This window comes from Equus quagga, chromosome 6 (assembly GCF_021613505.1).
Source record: "Equus quagga isolate Etosha38 chromosome 6, UCLA_HA_Equagga_1.0, whole genome shotgun sequence".
Taxonomy (NCBI): domain Eukaryota; kingdom Metazoa; phylum Chordata; class Mammalia; order Perissodactyla; family Equidae; genus Equus; species Equus quagga.
Window position 1 is genome coordinate 108,289,054 of NC_060272.1, and position 19,618 is coordinate 108,308,671.

The window sequence follows — 19,618 nt, forward strand, 5'->3', positions numbered from 1 at the left end:
AGAATATACAATGGAGAAAAGAAATTCTCTTCAATAAATGGTGTTGGGAAAACTGGACAGCCACATACAAAAGAATGAAAATAGATCATTATTTTTCACCATACACAAAAATTAACTCAAAATGGATTAAAGACTTGAAGGTAAGATGTGAAAACATAAAACTCCTAGAAGAAAATATAGGCAGTACTCTTTGACATTGGTCTTAACAGCATCTTTTCAAATTCCATGTCAACTTGAGCAAGGGAAAGAAAAGAAAAACTAAACAAATGGGACTTCATCAGACTAAACAGCTTCTGCAAGGCAAAGGAAATCAGGAAAAAAAGGAAAAGACAACCCACCAACTGGGAGAAAATATTTGCAAATCATATTATCTGACAAAGGGTTAATCTCCAAAATAAATAAAGAGCTCATACAACTCAACATCAAAAAAAAAAAAAAAAAACCTGATCAAAAAGTAGGCAGAGGATATGACCACACATTTTTCAAAAGAAGATATACAGAAGGCCGGTAGGTACACGAAAAGATGTTCAACATCACCAATAATTAGGGAAATGCAAATCAAAACTACAATGAGATATCACCTTATACCCATTAGAATGACTATAATTCCAAAGACAAAAAATAGCAAATGTTGGGGAGGATGTGGAGAAAAGGGAACCCTCATATACTGCTGGTGGGAATGCAAACTAGTGCAATCACTACGGAAAACAGTATGAAAATTTCTTTAAAAATTACAAATAGAAATGCCATACAACCCAGCTATCCCACTACTGGGTACTTATCCAAAGAACTTGAAATCAGCAATTCAAAGAGACTTATGCACCCATATGTTCATTGCAGCATTATTCACAATAGCCAAGTTGTGGAAGCAACCTAAGTGCCACTGACTGATGACTGGATAAAGAAGAGGTGGTGTATATATATATATACACAATGGAATACTACTCAGCCATAAAAAAGACAAAATCGTCCCATTTGCAACAACCTGGATGGACCTTGATGGTAATATGTTAAGCAAAATAAGCCCGACAGAGAAAGACAAACACCGTGTGATTTCAGTCATATGTGGAAGATAAACAGATAAATGGACAAAGATCACAGATCAGTGGTTACCAGAAGGGAAGAGGTTTACGGGGTGAGAATAAGGGGTAAAGAGGCACATATATATGGTGACTGACAAATAGTAACGTACACCTGAAATTTCACAGTATTATAAACCATTATGACCTCAATAAAATAAAATTTAAAAGAAGGCTATTTCCCCTTAATTTCTTTAAAATCCACACAAACTATTAGAAGCATAAATTATATTGTAGGGCTTGTAATATATGTAGGTGTAATGCATATGACATCTATAGCATAAGGGGATGGTAAATCAACCTATACACTAGCTAGTTTTCCCCATTTTCTGTGAAGCAGTACAATATTAACTCAAAGCAGACTGTTAAAAGTTAGTGATGTGAATTGCAATGCCTATAAATCCACTAAAAATGCAAAAAAGTATAGCTAAAAAGACAGTAGGTAAATTAAAATGGAATTCTAAAATATATTCAAATAATCCAAAAAATGTAGGAAAAAGGAATAAAAACCACAGGAGTCAAAGTGAAACAAATAGTAAAATGGTAGACCTGAATCCAATCATATCAATAATTACATTGTGTTAATAGACTAAAGATTCAAATGAAAAGTCAGAAACTGTCAGAATGGATAAAAAGGAATTCCAAACATATGTTGTTTACTAGAGATGTACTTTAAATATAAAGACACAGATAGCTTGAAAGTAAATGGATGAAAAATATATATCATACAAATAGTGAGAATAACAAGACTGGAGCAGTTCTATTAATATCAAATAAAGTAGACTTTGAGACAAAGACATCATGAGAAAAAAAGGACCTTTCAAAATAATAAAAGGGAGACAAAAGAATAATGTGTGTATGTACCTAATAACAGAGTTTCTAAATGCATGATGTCAAAATTGACAGAATTAACAAGAGAAATAGACAATTTAACTAGTATGGTTATAGATTTTGCACTCCTTTCTCAGTAATTGATAAAACAACTAGAAAAAAATTCTGTGAAGACATAAAAGATCTGAACAACGCTATAAGCCACTTGAGCTAACTGATATTTGGAGAACAGTACATCCAGGTGAGAAATGATAGTGACTTGGACCAGGTGAGAGGAGTAAAGTGGTGATAAGTGATCAAATTCTAGATATATTTTAAAAACTGACTTGGGAAAGTTGCTTATCTCAAAACATTGGTTATAAATCAGCAAAGTGAGGATAACTAGTATCAACTTCATTGAATTACTGTAAAATTAAATGAGATAGTACATGCAAGATGCTTAGCATAGTGCATGACTCAGAGTGAGCAAATAGTACACTTAGCAATTTGTCTTACTATTACAATCTGGGGAAATCATCCATTCAGAAAATACTTATTGAGCTTTCCTAGGTGCCAGGGCCTAATTTAGTCACAGAGATATTTGCATATGATGAGGTTCATCTAGCAGCTCACACCTTATAGATGAGACGGAAAGCAAACATTGCACTTCATTGTAATACCAATGGGAGCAGGAATGCCCAGCGCCTGGGACACATGCCCAAGAATGAGACATAAAAACCACCACATTCACTTGTTAAAATGTCTTTCACAGGAACACACCTGTGATTCTCTGCATTTTATTACTCTCACAATTTCATCTTTGAGCCACTATGCAGAGTCAGATTAACCAACAATAGCTTTAAGTCAAGAGAAAATTGGGGATAAGAATAGGTGATACCTGATACTAAATTTCAGGGTTGAACTTTAGACTTTGCTATCCTGATTGTACTCAGGGTATTTGGTTTCTACTGTTTTTTGCTAAAGGAAGATTGACCTTTACGCAGTTCTGATTTCTGTGGAATTAGAGAAGAAAAAGAACCCTAAGAGCTAGAGATTCAAGATGGAGCATTTACAGCAGATATTTGAGGAGCACATTGTTCAAGTCACACCACATTCTGGTCAACAAATATTTTAACAGTGAGGAAAAGAGCCTTTTCAAATTAATTTTTCAAAGAGATTAATCCCAGATGGTCTTATATGGGTTGGAAGAGGAATAGGGAAATTGTATAATATGATCCTGTGAAACTGAGTCAGAAATAAGTATTTCTACCTTCACTGTGTCAACACCTACATCTTTATTACATATCCCATGAGCAAGTGCTGAGCACAGAGGATACAAAGAAAAATGAGGCACCATTAGAGGTTTCCTCCAGGAGGTGGTGTGTCAGTCTGGGAGGATATCCAGTGACCTAGGGATCACGCCACCAGCTCCAACTCAGGCTAGATTCTTGGCCTGCAGAGAGACATGACTGCTGAGGGCAAAATTCTAAAGAAGGGGACCCTGGCCTTTGGGCTAGATGCCTTCTGAGTGTCCCTTAGGCCCACTCTCCCCATCCCACAACCCTGCTCTGTGACCATAGAGGCTGACTTTATGGGCTGCCCTACTTGGCTCCATTGCCCTCAGGCTTCTGGTGAGCTTTCACTGAGTCACGCTGCATAGCCAATAGCTGCAAATTGTTACAACAAATATCTATTTCTGTCTCATAATACACAAGGGCTGATCTAAAAATCTATTTCCAAATATAAGGTAATGAAGATTTACCCCTGTATTTTCTTCTAAAATTTTTATAGTTTTAGTCCTTACATTTAGGTCTTTGATCCATTTTGATGTATTTTGCAAATGGTGTGAAGTAGAGGTCCAACTTCATTCTTTTCAATGTGGATATCCAATGTCCCAACACAACTGTCAGAAAGGCCATTCCTTTCCCCATTGAATGGCCTTGGCACCCTTGACAAAAATCATTTGACCATATATGCGAGGGATTATTTCTGGGTTCTCCATTCCTTTGTTCTGCGTATCTGTCTTCATGTCAGTACATTTGGCCGTTTCGATTCCTTTAGCTTTGTAGTAAGTTTTGAAATCAGGAAGTGAGAGTCCTCCAATTTTGTTCTTTTTCAAGATTATTTTAGCTATTCTGGGTCCCTTGCAATTCTATATGAATTTTAGAATGAGTTTATCAAAGTCTTTCTTCTACAAAGAAGAAAGCTAGAATTCTGATGGTGATTATGCTGAATCTATAAACCAACTTGGGGAGTATTGCCATCTTAACAATATTAAGCCCTTTGATTCATGAACATGGAATGTGTTTCCATTCATTTATATCTTCTTTAATTTCTTTCAACAATCTTTCAGTGTACAATTCTTACATCTCCTAGTCAAATTTGTTCCTAAGTAGTTTATTCTTTCTGATACTACTGGAAATAGAATCGTTTTCTTGATTTTATTTTTTGATTCATTGCTACTGTGTAGACATACAGCTGGTTTCATACAAATTTTAGAATCCTTTATTCTAATTCTTTGAAAAACGCCATTTTAATTTTAGTAGGGATTGCATTGAATCTATAGATTTCTTGGGGTAGTATGGACATTTTAACAATGTTAATTATTCCAATCCATGAACAGGCAATATCTTTCTATTTATTTACTTCTTCTTCAATTTCCTTCTTCAATGTTTTTTAGTTTTCAGTGTAGAGGTCTTTCACCTCCCTGGTTAACTTTATGTCTAGGTGTTTTATTCTTTTTCTTGCAATTGTAAGTGGAATTTCTTTCTATATTTCTCTTTCTGATAGTTCATTGTTAGTGTATAGAAAAGCCACAGATTTATGTACACTGATTTTGTATCATGCAACTTTACTGAATTCATTTATTAGTTCTAACAGTTTTTTGGTGGGGTCTTTAGGGTTTTCTATATATAGTATCACATCTTCTGCACATAGTGAGTTTTACTTCTTCCTTTCCAATTTGGATGTTTTATTTCTTTTTCTTGCCTAATTGCTCTTGCTAGAACTGCCAATAATATGTTGAATAAAAGTGGAAAGAGCAGACATCCTGGATTTGTTCCTGATCTTAGAGGAAAAGCTTCAGCTTTTCACTGTTTAGTATCATGTTAGCTCTGGATTTGTCATATATGGCCTTTATTATGTTGATAGGTTCCCTCGATACCTACTTTGTTGAGAGTTTTTATCATAAATGGATGTTGAATTGTAAGTGCTTTTTCTGCATCTATTGAGATGATCATATGATTTTTATCCTGCATTTTGTTAATCTGGTGTATCATACTGACTGATTTGCAGATGTTGAACCATCCTTGCATCACTGGAATAAATCCCACTTGATCATGGTGTATGATCCTTTTAATGTATTGTTGAATTTGGTTTGCTGATATTTTTTGAGGACTTTTGCATCTAAGTTCATCAGGGATATTGGCCTGTATTTTTCTTTTTTTGTGGTATCCTTGTCTTGTTATGGTATCTGGGTAATGCTGGCCTCATAAAATGAGTTGGAAACTTTTCCTTCTCTTCAATCTTTTGGAAGAATTTGAGAAGGATAGGTATTAAATATTCTTTGAATGTTTGGTATAATTCACCAGTGAAGCCATCTGGTCCTGAACTTTTGTGTACTGGGAGATTTTTTATTACAGATTCAATCTCCTTACTAGTACAGTCACGCATCACTTAATGACAGAGGTATGTTCTCAGTTATGCATCATTAGATGATTTCATTGTGCAAACATTGCAGAGTGTGCTCATAAAAACCTTGATGGTATAGCCTACTACACACCTAGGCTATAATGTACTCATTTTATAGGATCACCGTTGTATGTATGAACTGTTATTGACTGAAACGTCATTACACACCACATGACTGTAATTGGTCTATTCAGATTTTCTGTTTCTTCTTGGTTCAGTCTTAGAAGATGATATGTTTCTAGTAATTTATCCATTTCTTCCACATTATCCAATTTGTTGGTGTATAATTGTTCATGGTAGTCTCTTACGATCTTTTGTATTTCTGTGGTATCAATTGTAATGTCTCCTCTTTCCTTTCCAATTTTATTTATTTGAACCCTCTCTCTTCTTTTCTTGGTTAACCTAGTAAATGGCTTGTCAATTTCTTTTCTCTTTTTGTAGAACCAGCTCTTTGTTTTATCGATCTTTTCTATTGTCTTTTTAGCCTCTAATTCATTTATTTTCACTCTGATCTTTATTATTTCCTTCCTTCTACTAACTTTGGTCTTTGCCTATTCTTCTTCTGCTAGTTTCTTTTAGGTTAAATGTTAGATTGTTTATTTGGGATTTTTCTTATTTCTTGAGGTAGACCTGTGTCACTATGAATTTCCCTCTTATAAGTATTTTTGCTACATCCCATAAGTTTTGGTATGCTGCATTCTCATTTTTATTCATTTCAAATTATTTTCTAATTTCACTCATAACTTCTTCTTTGACTTAGTTGCTTAAGAGTATGCTATTTAATTTCTCCATATTTGTGAATTTTCTAATTTTCCTTCTGTTATCGATTTCTTGTTTTATTCCATTGTGCTCAGAGAAGAAACTTTGGATGATTTTAATCTTTTTAAATTCATTGACTTGTTGTGTGGCCTAGTATATGTCTCTCTGGGAGAATACTCCATGTACATTTGAGAAAAACATGCTTATTATGATGTTGTTGGCTGAAGTGTTCTACAGATGTTTGTTTGATCTAGTTGGTTCATAATGTTATTCAAGACCTATATTTCTTTATTGATCTTCTTGTCAATTATTCTATCCATTATTGAAAATGGGATATTGAAGTCTCCAACTATTATTGTTGAATTGTCCATGTCTCCCTTCAGTTCTGTCAGTTTTTACTTCATATATTTTGGGGCTCTTTTGTTTGGTGTGAATATATTTATAATTAGCAATCTTCTTGATGCATTGTTCTTTTAATCAATGTATAATGTCCCTTGTCTCTTGTGACAATTTTTGTCTTAAAGTCTATTTTGTCTGATATTAGCATAGCCACACTAGCTCTCTTTTGGTTGTTATTTTCCTGGAATACCTTTTGCCATCCTTTTACTTTCAATCTATTTGTGTCTTTGGATCTAAAGTGAGTCTCTTGTAGACAGCATATAGTTGGATCATGTTTTTTATCCATTTTGCCAATCTCTGCCTTTGTATTGGAAAATTTAATCAATTTACATAAAGTAACTACTCAGAAGGAAGGACTTAACTTCTGCCATTTTGCTATTTGTTTTCCATATGTCTTGTATCTTTTTTCTTCATTTCCTCTATTGCTGCACTCTTTTTTTGATTAACCGATTTTTTCTAGTGTACCATTTTGATTCTCCTCTTATCTCTTTTTCTGTATATTTTTGTTTTCTTCTTAGTGGTTTCCCTGGGGATTACAATAAAATCTCAACTTTGTAATAATCAAATTTGAAGGAATGCCAACTTATTTTCAATGGTATGCAAAAACTCTTCTTTACTGTTCATCAGCGAGAAGTGAAATTGTAGGATCTTCTCAGCCTATTCTGAACCTGTGTCCAGCTTTGGGTCTGAGCGTTTCCTCCTTGAGTCTCCAGTATACTTGGGTATTTTTTAAAGCCGTTATTCTCCCATGTATCTCCTTTCTCACCCTTTTCCTTCCCAGGCTTTTTGATCTGTTTATTACTTATTCTGACTGTTTTATCACTGGCCCAAGCTGCTGCAGCCAATACTTTTCCCTTTAAATGCTTTGGAAAACACTGCCTGGGAAGCCACCACAGCCCTGGGAATGCTTCAAATAAGATAAAACAAAAGCAAGTACTTGCACCAGTCCTTTAGGGAACCCCAGACAGGTCAAAACACACAACTGCAATTCTTTGAGAATAAGGTCCACCTTGCTTCCTCTGGTACTAGCATCTACAGTAGTGTTGGAGGCTGCTGAAACGGGCAGTTAGCCATTGATGATTAAGTAGCCAGGAGCTAATTTTTTTTTCCTTTTTGCAATTACTGATTAAGGCTTTAAGCTGTTTGCCCACCCATTGTTAATTGTGCTGTTTAGGCAATATGTTATCTGACTCCCAGTAGGTTCCTATAGGTAACATCTCCCTGGAGACTGTGTCACCATGGTAATGGGTGTTTGAGCTGTTTTTCAGGAATTAGAATCCCTTGTCCACTTCAGGCCAGTTGAGACCACAAACCCATCAACTGGGCCCATGCAGATGTGTGATAAGTGAACTTTTGATGTCAAGAGGCTAAAAACTCCACCTTCAGATCATGTTAACACAATAATACGCATTTTGAACGTGCTTCCTATGAAGAGGCATGAAGTCTGACTACGCTTGCGCAGATCATCAATTGCTTCACCTCTCCTCAGCTCCAATCATCTGTCTCCACATTTCAGACCACCTTGTCCCCCATGCCATAAATATCCCTGAGTCCCCATTTTTGGTGAGGCAAATTTGAGATTCATTCTCCTGTTTCCTCACTTGGCTGCTTTGTGATTAAACCCTCTCTCTGCTTCAATCTCATTGTCTTGGTGTTTGGCTTTCCAGGCAACAGGTAAAACCCAACCTGGTTTGGTAACACTGCCATCTTCATGGCTGCCACTGATCTTGGGGATTAAGGACGGCAAATGGGCAATTTAAAATTCCACAGCACTCTCTTATTGTAATGCATCAGTTTCTTTCTTCATTAAGCTTTCCACAGTTATTCTAAATTTTTACTAGATTGCAGGGTCATGTTAAGTTGGATTCTATGAGATTTTTCCAGCTTAGTTGCTTTTGTGGAGGGATTCTCTACACTGCCATATTCAGTGACATCAATTGAAATAGTTCTGCATCTTACTTTATGGACAAGAATATGTTTAATTTGGTAATGTTCTATGTGTGCTTGAAAAGAGTATGTATTCTCCACTCTTAGATGAGGTGCAATTTATGTATGCATTTGATGTTTTTTCTGCTTAATAATAATTGCTAAGATATATGTATTCAATGTCTCACTAGAATGATAGATATGTGTATTTCTCCCTGTAATTCTGTTCATTTTTTTTAATGTACTTTAGATTAGGTTAATAGGTATTTGTTAGTTTAGATGTATTTTTTCCCAGTGAATTGAATGTTTTGTCATTATTCAGTCAACTTCTTTATCTTCAGGTATACTTTTTACCTTAAAGCATAACATGAATGAAGCAATGTCACCTTTCTATTGATTTGGATTTGCCAGCATATATTTTTCTACCCTTTAATTTCAATTTATAGATTTTGCATATGTCTCTTAAAAACAGTATATAAATGGATCTTGTCTTTTCAAGTGTAGTAATTAGTTCTTTGACTAGGGCATTTAATTCATGGAGTGAAATTATTGATAAATTTGGGTTAAATCTACTATATTTTGTCTTTTCTCTCTGTCTTGTCTTTCCTATGTTTTACTCTCCCTTAACATTACAAGATATTATTTTCATCATTTATAGTGAATATTTGTTTAGCATTACCTCTACATTCATAATACTCTTTGCTCTTTAATCTCACCTGAATTTCAGACCTACCATTTGGGATCAACTTCCTTTGCCTGACGTATATCCTTTACAATTTCAGTTTTTAAAAATCTGTTGGTAGCAAACCCTCAGTTTTAGCTTTCTTTCTCTTTTAGGAACAAAATAACATCACCAGATCTAGTATGTATCTATGAGTCTGCAAAATTTCAGACAGTCATCTGTATACCTTGAATCTGCCCTGAAAGCAGGCAATCGGTAGGGCAGATTTGGTATTTGAGAAGAAACAGGGAAGGAGGAAGAACTATAAAAAAGCCATAAAACCTGGAGTAACCATATTTCAGGGTTCACCTAATTATTAATAACATTCTTTTCATTTTCAAAAGTTTTATAGTTTGGATAATAAATTCTATGGCCACTTGAAGAAAGCCCAACTGGCTGGCAATCCTCCTGGCTTCTAGAGCCAGGCTTTCATTTGTATTCAACTCAGACAGTCAGAGATTTTACTTCCAATGTAATTCAGTAGTTTGTGGCAGTCCAATGTTGCTACTGAAAATATCCAAGAGAAGGTTTAAAGGCAGGAGAAAGCTGCTGAAGCAATCAGGATGAGGAGCCAAGATTCCAAGGAGAGATTAGTTGACAGTTACAGCTGCCTTTCGTCTACTGGTATTTGCCATTTCTGTGTGTTCTGTAGGAGGCAGGGAATTTGGGTTTTGTCTGGGCAGAAGGCTGCTGTTAGGACACAGAGAAATCAGCAAAGCCTCTGGTTGTTTTGTGGGGCTGAAGAGACAAAATTAGAGGCTCAAAGAGCCAAGAACTCAGTGAAAAGAGAGGGCTGGAGAACTAAGCCTGACATGCGAAGAGTTTCTTTTTTTCAAAACACTTGCCAAATTATGCAGTTGCCTGAGGGAGAGGCAAAAACAAAAAAAGAAAAAAGTTGGAAAGCTTCTTAAAAGCAGAGCCAAAGTTCTGGCAGTTTTGTTTGTTTGTTTGTTGTGTGTTTCTGGTTTTTTTGCAGTCTTACTCTACTGAGGAGGCAAAAGTTATAGTGTATGACTGCTAGGGAAAAATTTCATAATTTTAAAAATGGATTAATTCAAAAGAAGCAAGAAAAGAAAGAAAATGAGGCATAAACCAGGGAGACAAAATAGAGAAAAATAAAGCAAGATAGAAATAAATGCTAATATGTCAGTATTTACAATAAATGTAAATAGGAAATATTCCAGTTCAAAGACAAATGATAGTCAAACTGGTTAAAAACAAAACAAAAACCAACTATATACTGCTTATAAGAGATACTTCTTAAATAAACAAATAGATAAAGAGGGAAATTTTGTAATAATGAAGAGTTCAGTATACATTAGAAGGCCACACTATCTATCCCTTGTAATCTCAGTACTTGCAAGAATTCTCAGGGTAGAGTATGCTGACATTCCCTTGATTGTTACTTGTCACCTTTCCCTCCAATTTACTGCACACAGCTCAATTCCTAATCAGCATTGGTCATCTCAGCCTCCTGCCTGCTTGCCTTCCTTCTTAACTGCTTTATCCCAAGAGTGGACATAGCCCTTTTCCTTCCTTTTCCACAAACACAACACTATGGCTTGTAGCAGATATTGCTCAGGCTTAGGGGTGAAGAAAGGACATTACTACATAGAACAGGAAACAGCTTTAAACTGGATAACTGTTTCTCAGTCCCTCAATAGTTTTTTCCAAAAGGGACGCTATCACAGTTGTACCTTTCCCAAGTTCTGGTCAGTCATCTCTTGCCATCTCAGTTCCTTTTCCCTTGAATTCCAGAACCCTAACCAGTATGCCAAGAAGAAAACTAAAAGATTCCTGTTATTTATTTTTCAGAACAGTGTTTCTGCCCCTTTATTTCAAGTTCACCCTTCTAAACTTGCAGATTGGACAGTGGTGGGGACTTGCTAGGCCTGTGTGTATGTAGCAAATAGTCCCATCACAACATCCTATAAGTACTACAGCCATCTTCCTTCTGATGTATGGTCTGAGGATGCAGAAACAGCCAAGTTGGCATATTACATATGCCAAAAGAGAGAAAGAAAGAGAGCATGTAGAAGCAAAATTTCTCATGAGGTGAAGAAGAGCTGGGATCTACAGCGTAGGATTTGCTTTTACAACAAAAAGTGATATCTTCTGTAAGATTTGTGGGCTATATGGAAGGAGAGATGAACAATGGGGAGCAGAGAGGCAGGTCAGTTATGTTGTGATGCATGGAGTATCTGAGAGCTTTTATTTGCAAATAAGCTGCGCATAACTGATATACAATAGGGGGTGACCCTATATATAAAGAAGTTTGGAAGAATAAATTGACTTCTCAGTGAAGGTTGTAAATGAAGAAGCCAGTGGCCCAAAGTGAAAATATAAATGGCAAAAGAATTTCAATATAAATAGCACTGAAGTTGAAATTGTGAAGTTCAACTCTGAAGGGAGCCAAGTTGTAATGTGTGGGGGCAGAGGAAGGGTTGTGAGTGGAAGATGGGGTAGGGGTTACATTTGAGATGATTCTGATGTGAGTTGGAAGTAAAAAAACACAGAACATAAAATCCATAATTGCTGGATTCATTTTGGTATGGAGACAGGGAGAAGGCAGAAAGCAGTGAAACTTAGATGTTGACAGAATTGTATTGTTGGCTTTTTACATGAGTTTAAAAATCTGCCGGAATCTCACCCACTCAGATCTCCCTTCTCCAGCAGTTTGGTTCTCTGCCAAACTTTGGGTAATAAATAGAGTCTGCAAGTTCTCTGAACACACAGCTGCAGCTGGTCAGGGGAGAGATCAAAACGAGATCACAAGGTAAGGATGAAACGAATATTCTGATAGATTTTTTTGGTCAGGTTTTGTAAAGTAAGATGTTGGGAACCAAGGAGAACTGTTTTTTATTTCTATACCATAAATGACTAGGCTGATTTGTTATTATTATTGCCAATAGCAGTAAAAGTTGATGATAATAGTTGCTACTAACTTATAACTCCATTTTGATTTCTTTCAGGTGATTTGGAAAATTATTAATAAATTGCTAAAATAGATTGTAATAGTCTTTATAGTAAATATTCTCCTCCCTCATCACAAAATTTCATAAAGCAAGTTGGTAATTCTTCTTCATACATCTAATGCTCATTGAAGACAACCTACTCATGATTGTTAACAAGTGGTTTTCAAGAAAAGGGAACAAACAGAAGGATGGAGAGGTACCATCCCCTGAGAATCATGTGTTCAAAAATCTGTGAAAAATAAGGAACTGACATCCTAAATGGGTCAATTCAAAAGCTCATTAGCTTTGCTGCTATTCTTCATTTGGAGATTTTCCTTTAAAGACTGTTTTGTTCTCTTTATTTCTTGCTGTCTGCCTTGTGGTGATATTTTCTCCTTGCACTTTTCTCTGTGTTATCTTTCCTCTTTTAATTTCATCCCTGAAAAGGCACAGCTCTGTGTTCAGAAAACTTTGGAATTCTCCGTTTTCCAAAGTTGGGGGTGCTGGAGCTGAATCACACAAATCAGTAGTGTCCTTCAATAGTTAAGAATTCTCAGCACAGGCATCACTCTCTGCAGCTCAGATCTCACATTTTCTCCACTCTTTTCTGAAAGGATGCTGGATTTCCTACCAATCCTTGACTAGCGGTTGCATAATTCATTTTCTCAGTCATGTATTGACCTAGATATTTTTCTCTTTCCCATCACTGCTTAACTTACAATATCTACAGCCAGAGTGTACCTCTTTCCCTTTTCCATTTATAGAGAGGGAGAAGTTCTGAGGGGAAATTTCACTTAGGGATTGAAATAGGACTGGAAGTAAGAGAAGAGATTGAGAAATGGGAGCTGCCACCCTGGCTAGGGTCTGTAGAGGATTAAAGACACAGAGCTTGCAACTGACTTCAGGGAATGTGCCTGAGTCTCAGTTGTAGAAGTTCTGCTCCACAGAAGAATTAAATTATTATGGGGAAATACTGCAGCAGGTAAGAGTCGGGGGGCCACGACATTAAGGGAAGAAAAAAATAAACACCAAGGAATATTTATGCCGGTATATCTGACAGCATGATGTCTTTTTTTGAGATTGTGTGCAGAATTAAATCATTACAGGGAAGTACTGCAGAGGGGGCAGCATTGGGGAAGAAAATATATACATCAGAGAATATTTATGCCAGTAAATCTGATAGCATGAGGTCTTTTCCAGAGATTTGAGTGTGATTGTACCAAAATCAGTGTATCTTTCATTCAACAAATTAAAATTTTGGCCAACACAGTGGGAATCAAGAGTGACAGTCAGAATTCTTCTTTATATTTCACTTTGCAGCAGGGACATTTAGAAATATTCAGACCAAAAATAATCTCCTTGAATAGCGGGAAAAAACTTTAATTAGGTCAAATAAATGATGCTTTATTCAAGGACTTCAGGAAATCATGGTAGATCTCTTCACAGTTTCCCTCTGGGTTCTCTGGTGCTGACATCTGTCTGCAAAAGGAACATTTCAAGGGACACAGCTTTAGAGGGCAGGCAGAGTCCATTGTTGAGGTGCTCATAGAGGAGGAAGGAGTTTGGGGCCCTTCCTCTCTCACTTGCTGCCCTTGTTACTGTTGGTAGATCATGCTATAGCTGTGAAGCTTTTTGTTGTTAAATGAGTGCAATATAGCGTAATAGTAAAAAACACAGATTTTTTGAGTCAGACAGGCCTCAAATCCATCATCTGTCATTGACTAGTTGTGTGATTTTGGATCTTACTTAATGTTCCTGAGCCTAAATCTTTTTCCTATGGTGTAAAATGTAAAAAAAAGAACAAACAAAACAGTAACAACAACAAAACAGTCTACACTAGAGAGGTGTTGTGATGCTTATGAAGGTAAACCAAGTCAGAAGCTGTCATTAAAGGTGACTTATCAATCCCTGAACATACACGCGATGTGAGATATTTTTCCCACATTATCCCATTTAATCCTCACAACATCTCTGGAAGATAAATATTCTCTTCTTCATTTATAAAATTAAGCAGGTGAAATTTGAAAAGATTGCACTAAGCCAAGATGACACAATCAGTAAATTTCAGACCAGAGATTAAAACCCAGAGTCAACTCCCATGAAGGAAAAAGAACCAAGAAAGGAGATCGATTCCAAATGACTTCGTTTAGTACATGGCCAATCATCTTTGTGAAACCATTTTCTCTTCAAAGTTTCCATCATTTTCAAACATAAAATTATTGTTGGGATGACAATAAAACCTTGCACCTATTTTCTCAGGACTACAGTCTTTGCCATTTGAGAGAAATGGTCCCTGCCGGCCATCACTCTTATGTAACTTTCTTTTGCTATTCCTGGAACCAAGAGGAGTCCACCCACAAACTTGGCTGGGTGCTTTGCTTTTAATCAGAGCATATCTATATCTAAGTCCTTGTCACTAAGAACACCACATAAATTGGATGATCGTCACAATTTTCCCTAGCAAAACTAGCACTGAGATCTTTTGCAATTGTATGACTGTTTTGTTCATTATTTCTGTTGGAGTTCCTAGCAGAGATTCAAATCTCAACTACTCCAACCTCTTAGCCTCCTGGCTCTATCAGTGGCAGTTGTTTAAGAAACGCTATTTAAATGTTATAAGCCAATGTGACTTCAAGAAAATAATTTTTTTTTAAATCTAGATATCTGTTTAAAACATGATATCTATAGTCAACAGCAATGTATTGTGCACTTAGTTTTAAGAGTGGATCTCATGTTACGTATTCTCACTACAATAAAATAAAATAATCAGAAAAGCAAAAAAAAGAAGAAATGCTATTTAAGCAGTTTATCTTTTCTTTTGTAAGAGGAGATTATATTCCTTTTCCCTCGAGTTCTTTCATTTGGGGGCTTATTACACCTAAACATTAATTTTCCTCTAACTTGAATTTATTGGTTCCAAAATTTTTCCTTCCCAAGGTTTAGTTTTCCCCTTATCTTGCATACATATATTATGTACTGCCCACATTCGTTAACAATCCTGTTTAGACAATACTTTATCAGTACTTAGCATAATTTCTTCATATTGGTAAATTAGTAGTAGTAAGTTTCCTTGAATAATATTTCTTTCTAATTTTTTATAAAGGTTTTAGCCACAGACATTAGGGCCAGTACTCATTCTAAAGTGGCTCTCTTTAGCTTCCGTTTTTTTCCTTCATTATGACTTGTATAAGATCCATATTACCTGAATGAATATGCATATTTTTTCTTCACTGACTTACTCAAGAGCCATATGGTTTGTGAAGTCATAATCATAATTGTCACTATGTGGTGGTCATTTAATAGAATAAATTGAATGTTACTAACTCAAAGGAGTATAAGCTGTTCTACTAAGACAGTTTGGAAGGTCCCATTCCTGGGACATTATATGCAATGCTTACATCTGGCTCTCCCATGATTATTACCTTTCATTATGTCAAGTGGAAGGATTTCTCCTCAGTACTGTGAGGTCCGTGAGATCAGACTCAGCGTTTAAAAGCATTAAAGTCATCTGCATTGTGATGTGCCAGTTGGGAAAAAATATTGCTTATAAATCCTTGTGTTTCTTAATTCATAAAAGTATAAAAATTATATAAAAGTCCATTATTTTGTCAGCATCCAATTTTTCTTGTCCAGTTTTTGTGGCACATATTCCTAAAAGAACTCTGGGTTTAGACACATTGGCTCTTTCTACTATCTAGGCAGAACCATGCAGGCTCTAATAACTTCTAAGGTTATGGTTCATTACTAGGTCCAGATAACTTCTCTACCTATTATATGCAAGGTCTGTTGGCAAAGGAAGGGACAACTGTTATATTCTTTCACTCTGCATCATTGGGTACACTAAGGAACAGGTCATAGCTATCCAGAGGAGGAAAATATTTAAGTCTTATCTTGGAGAAGACGAAAGGTATTTAGTAGTCTTTCCGCTTTACTAGTTTTCACCTCAAACCCAGTGACCAGGTAACCAAGCTGAGCCTGCTTAGACTCCCATGTAAAGATGATAAAGTCAGCGATTTGGGGAAGAGCTGGAGCAGCCCACGGAGCAAGCAGAGTGGGAGAAAAAGTCTTGTCACACCACAGTGGACAAGTTTCCAGACCTTTGAGGTGATTTCTTGATCATTGCCCAAGGCATTTAAACTTTTTTAACTATTTAAACTATTTAAACTTTTACGGGAATTAAATATCCAGGGTGTGGATTGTGGCTTGATTTATTCAGGTCAATGGCCAGGAACTCTCACATCTGTGAGTGGAAAGCTTCCATACTCTTACTTCTTAAATGTCTTCTAATAATCAAATTTAATATCATCTAATACACAATGACATGTGTTACTGGGTGGCCATTTGGTTGTGAAAGAAAGTCTCATGGTCTACCCAGGGGTGATGTTCAAAACATTTAACAGCTTATGGTATGGCATGAGCAGAGATAAAAGAGAAAGAAACCAGCCACATGGAGCATTCCAGCTGAATACCAGCATTGGGAGGGACTCTCCTTCTGGCTCTGGACCATATCAGCTAATTTGGGAATATCGTGGCATTGAAGGTGTTGTGAAATAGCTAAAGCTTTTACAGAACTTTTAACAACCTGGCCAGTGTTTCTGCCACAATTTGATAGGCATATCCCAAACATAAAAAAAAAAAAAATCCTGTAAAAGTTATGCTAGCATTAAGTGTAGTCTTTGTACAAGGAAAAACTTTCACATATTTTGAGAATATATTTATAACTAACTTCTGAAAAAAGGTAATCCAAAATAATATTTTGATCAGGAAACAGTTTTTAGTGCTTTTCTTTTTTTCCCTTTTGTTAAGGAAGATTCACCCTGAGCTAATATCTGTGTCAATCTTCCTCTAATTTGTCTTTGGGTCACCACCACAGCATGTCTGATGAGTGGTGTAGGTCTGTGCCTGGGATCCAAACCCATGAACCAGGGTCACCAAAGTAGAAAGCATTGAACTTAGCTACTACGCCATGGGGCCAGCCCTTGCTTTTCTTTTCTGAGCATCATTATGGACTTGTTATTTTTGTTGATACTGTTATAACTAAGTCATTTTCAGATTTAACTTGTTTTGATTAGTTATAATTTTTTACTTTTTGAGTCAAATTGTCACAGTTCAGCACATAGAAGCCCCTTTATGCTGGTTCACTTGCTCTTTTTTTTTTTATCCACCTCAGCACTTTGAAAAATGCATCACTGTTTTCAGGCAACAAGTTATTCAGGCTTACTTTGCATTTCTTCTACCCAAAACATGAAATTTGCCACTCTCCAAAGAGCCCTGATTTCTTCAGTGGAGAACATTATAAATTACAAGATCTGGGCCCTGGAATATGTATTGGGTTATTTCATCACAGTACTGACACGAAAGGAATTCAGTTACAGAGATAGGAGAGGAAATATATATATATATATAAAATCATGAGTTCATGGGGCTGGCCCCGTGGCTGAGTGGTTAAGTTCACGCGCTCCGCTGCAGGTGGCCCAGTGTTTCATTGGTTCGAATCCTGGGCTCGGATATGGCACTGCTCATCAAACCACACTGAGGCAGCGTCCCACATGCCACAACTAGAAGGACCCACAATGAAGAATATACAACTATGTACTGGGGGGCTTTGGAGAGAAAAAGGAAAAAATAAAATCTTTAAAAAAAAAAATCATGAGTTCATATTGGCTATTTCAATGGAGTTCTAACATTACTTTATTATATACCTATTTTATCTATTTTACTAATAATAAGTCAAAATACTTCTTACAATTATTTTTAGTATTTTATTTTGTTATGAATATATAAAGATTTGTTTGATTTATACTTTGGTCCAATTGTTGAAGTTCTTTTTAACTTTGAAAGTGTTGCTGCCTTATTAACTGACAGTTTTTTTATTTGGTAGCTACATTAGTTACTGGGAGATACGCAAACCTGCTTAACAATTCATTTTATGAATAGGATATTAACTGAAGTTTGATCTTCAAAGTTTTGACATTTGTCAAGTCAAAGTCATTTCATTTTTTCACTATTTGTCCAGCCACAATGATTTAGTGCATGGATATATGTACATTATTTTCATAATCAATTTTATATACAAATTTATATACACAAAATTTTTTGGTAAACAAACCCAGTCAGTGTTTTACCCTTTCACAAGAATAAAATAGTAATAATAGTACTATATTGGCAATCTGCATTTAAACCGAGCACCTCAAATAGTTACTTATAAGTTTTCAAAACCTTGTCCTGATACAACAATTTTCAGTTTATTCTATTTCTGATATATCATGCTTTTTCTCTCATATGTAATATTTTTTATTGATTTTAATATCAATTTATATATCTATATTATTATACTAAAGTTTTTTTAAACATAATACTTTAAAAACATTAAAATGTTTAAACAAGCTGCTATGAAAAATATGGAGAATGTGCAATCTATATATTTTAGAAATCACTGATAGTCTCTCTTTTAACTTAAAAATTTTATTAACATATAACATACACACAGAAAATTGTCCAAGTCATGACTGTACAGCTTAACGAATTGTCGTAAAATGAACAAACCTATGTAACCACATAAAAAAACAGGAGAGTACAGAACCCCTAAAGCCTCCTTATACGCTCTTCTAGTCACTGTGATCTCAAGGATAGCCATTATTACGCTTTTTAATGTCATATATTTGATTTGCCTGTGGGGTTAGAACTATTTATAAATGAATTCATACGTTCTATACCCTTTCGTGTCTGGCCTTTTTCACTCAACACTATGTCTGTGAGATGCATCTGTGTTGGTGCACATAGATGCGGCTTGTTTATTCTCATTACTGGTTAGAAGTCCTGTAAATGAATGTTCCACAATTTATCTGTTAAAATGTAAATGGATATTTGTGTTCTTTCCAGCTTGGAGTTATATGACTAAGACTGCTGTGAATGTTCATCTTTTGGCAAACATTTTTATACCTTTCTGTTGGGTATATACCTTCAGATAGAATTGCTGGGCCAAAGGGATGCATATGTTCAGCTTTAGTGGATACGACCAAATTATTTTCCAAAGTGGTTGTAACAATTTACACTCTTACCAGCCATGTATAAGAATTCCAGATGTTCCAAATCCTTGCAAATACCTGGTATTTTCTGTCCTCATTTTAGCCATTCTCAAAGGTGGGCATTATGGTTCACCTTCAACTTTAGTGTGTGTATTTTCTTTACCTTTCCTAGAAATATGTTATATTGGTCTTGGGCAATCGGTATTTTTTCTCCAGACTTGAGTTAAGTAGCAAACACACTTTAGGGAAAAA

General features: G+C 35.7%; 1 protein-coding gene across 5 annotated transcripts in view; it reads left to right on the top strand.

Moving 5' to 3' along the window:
- Window positions 1–19,618, top strand: part of IL33 (interleukin 33) — a 156,613-nt gene that overhangs the window by 109,414 nt on the left and 27,581 nt on the right. Inside the window, exon 1 of one of the 5 annotated variants that reach the window (XM_046664903.1) lies at window positions 12,109–12,160. The exons of 3 other annotated variants lie outside the window; for them this stretch is intronic. The gene's annotated coding sequence lies outside the window, so the exon portion shown is untranslated. Of the gene's footprint in view, window positions 1–12,108; window positions 12,161–19,618 lie in introns of those variants that run through there. One more of the 5 variants, XM_046664904.1, reaches the window with a different exon arrangement.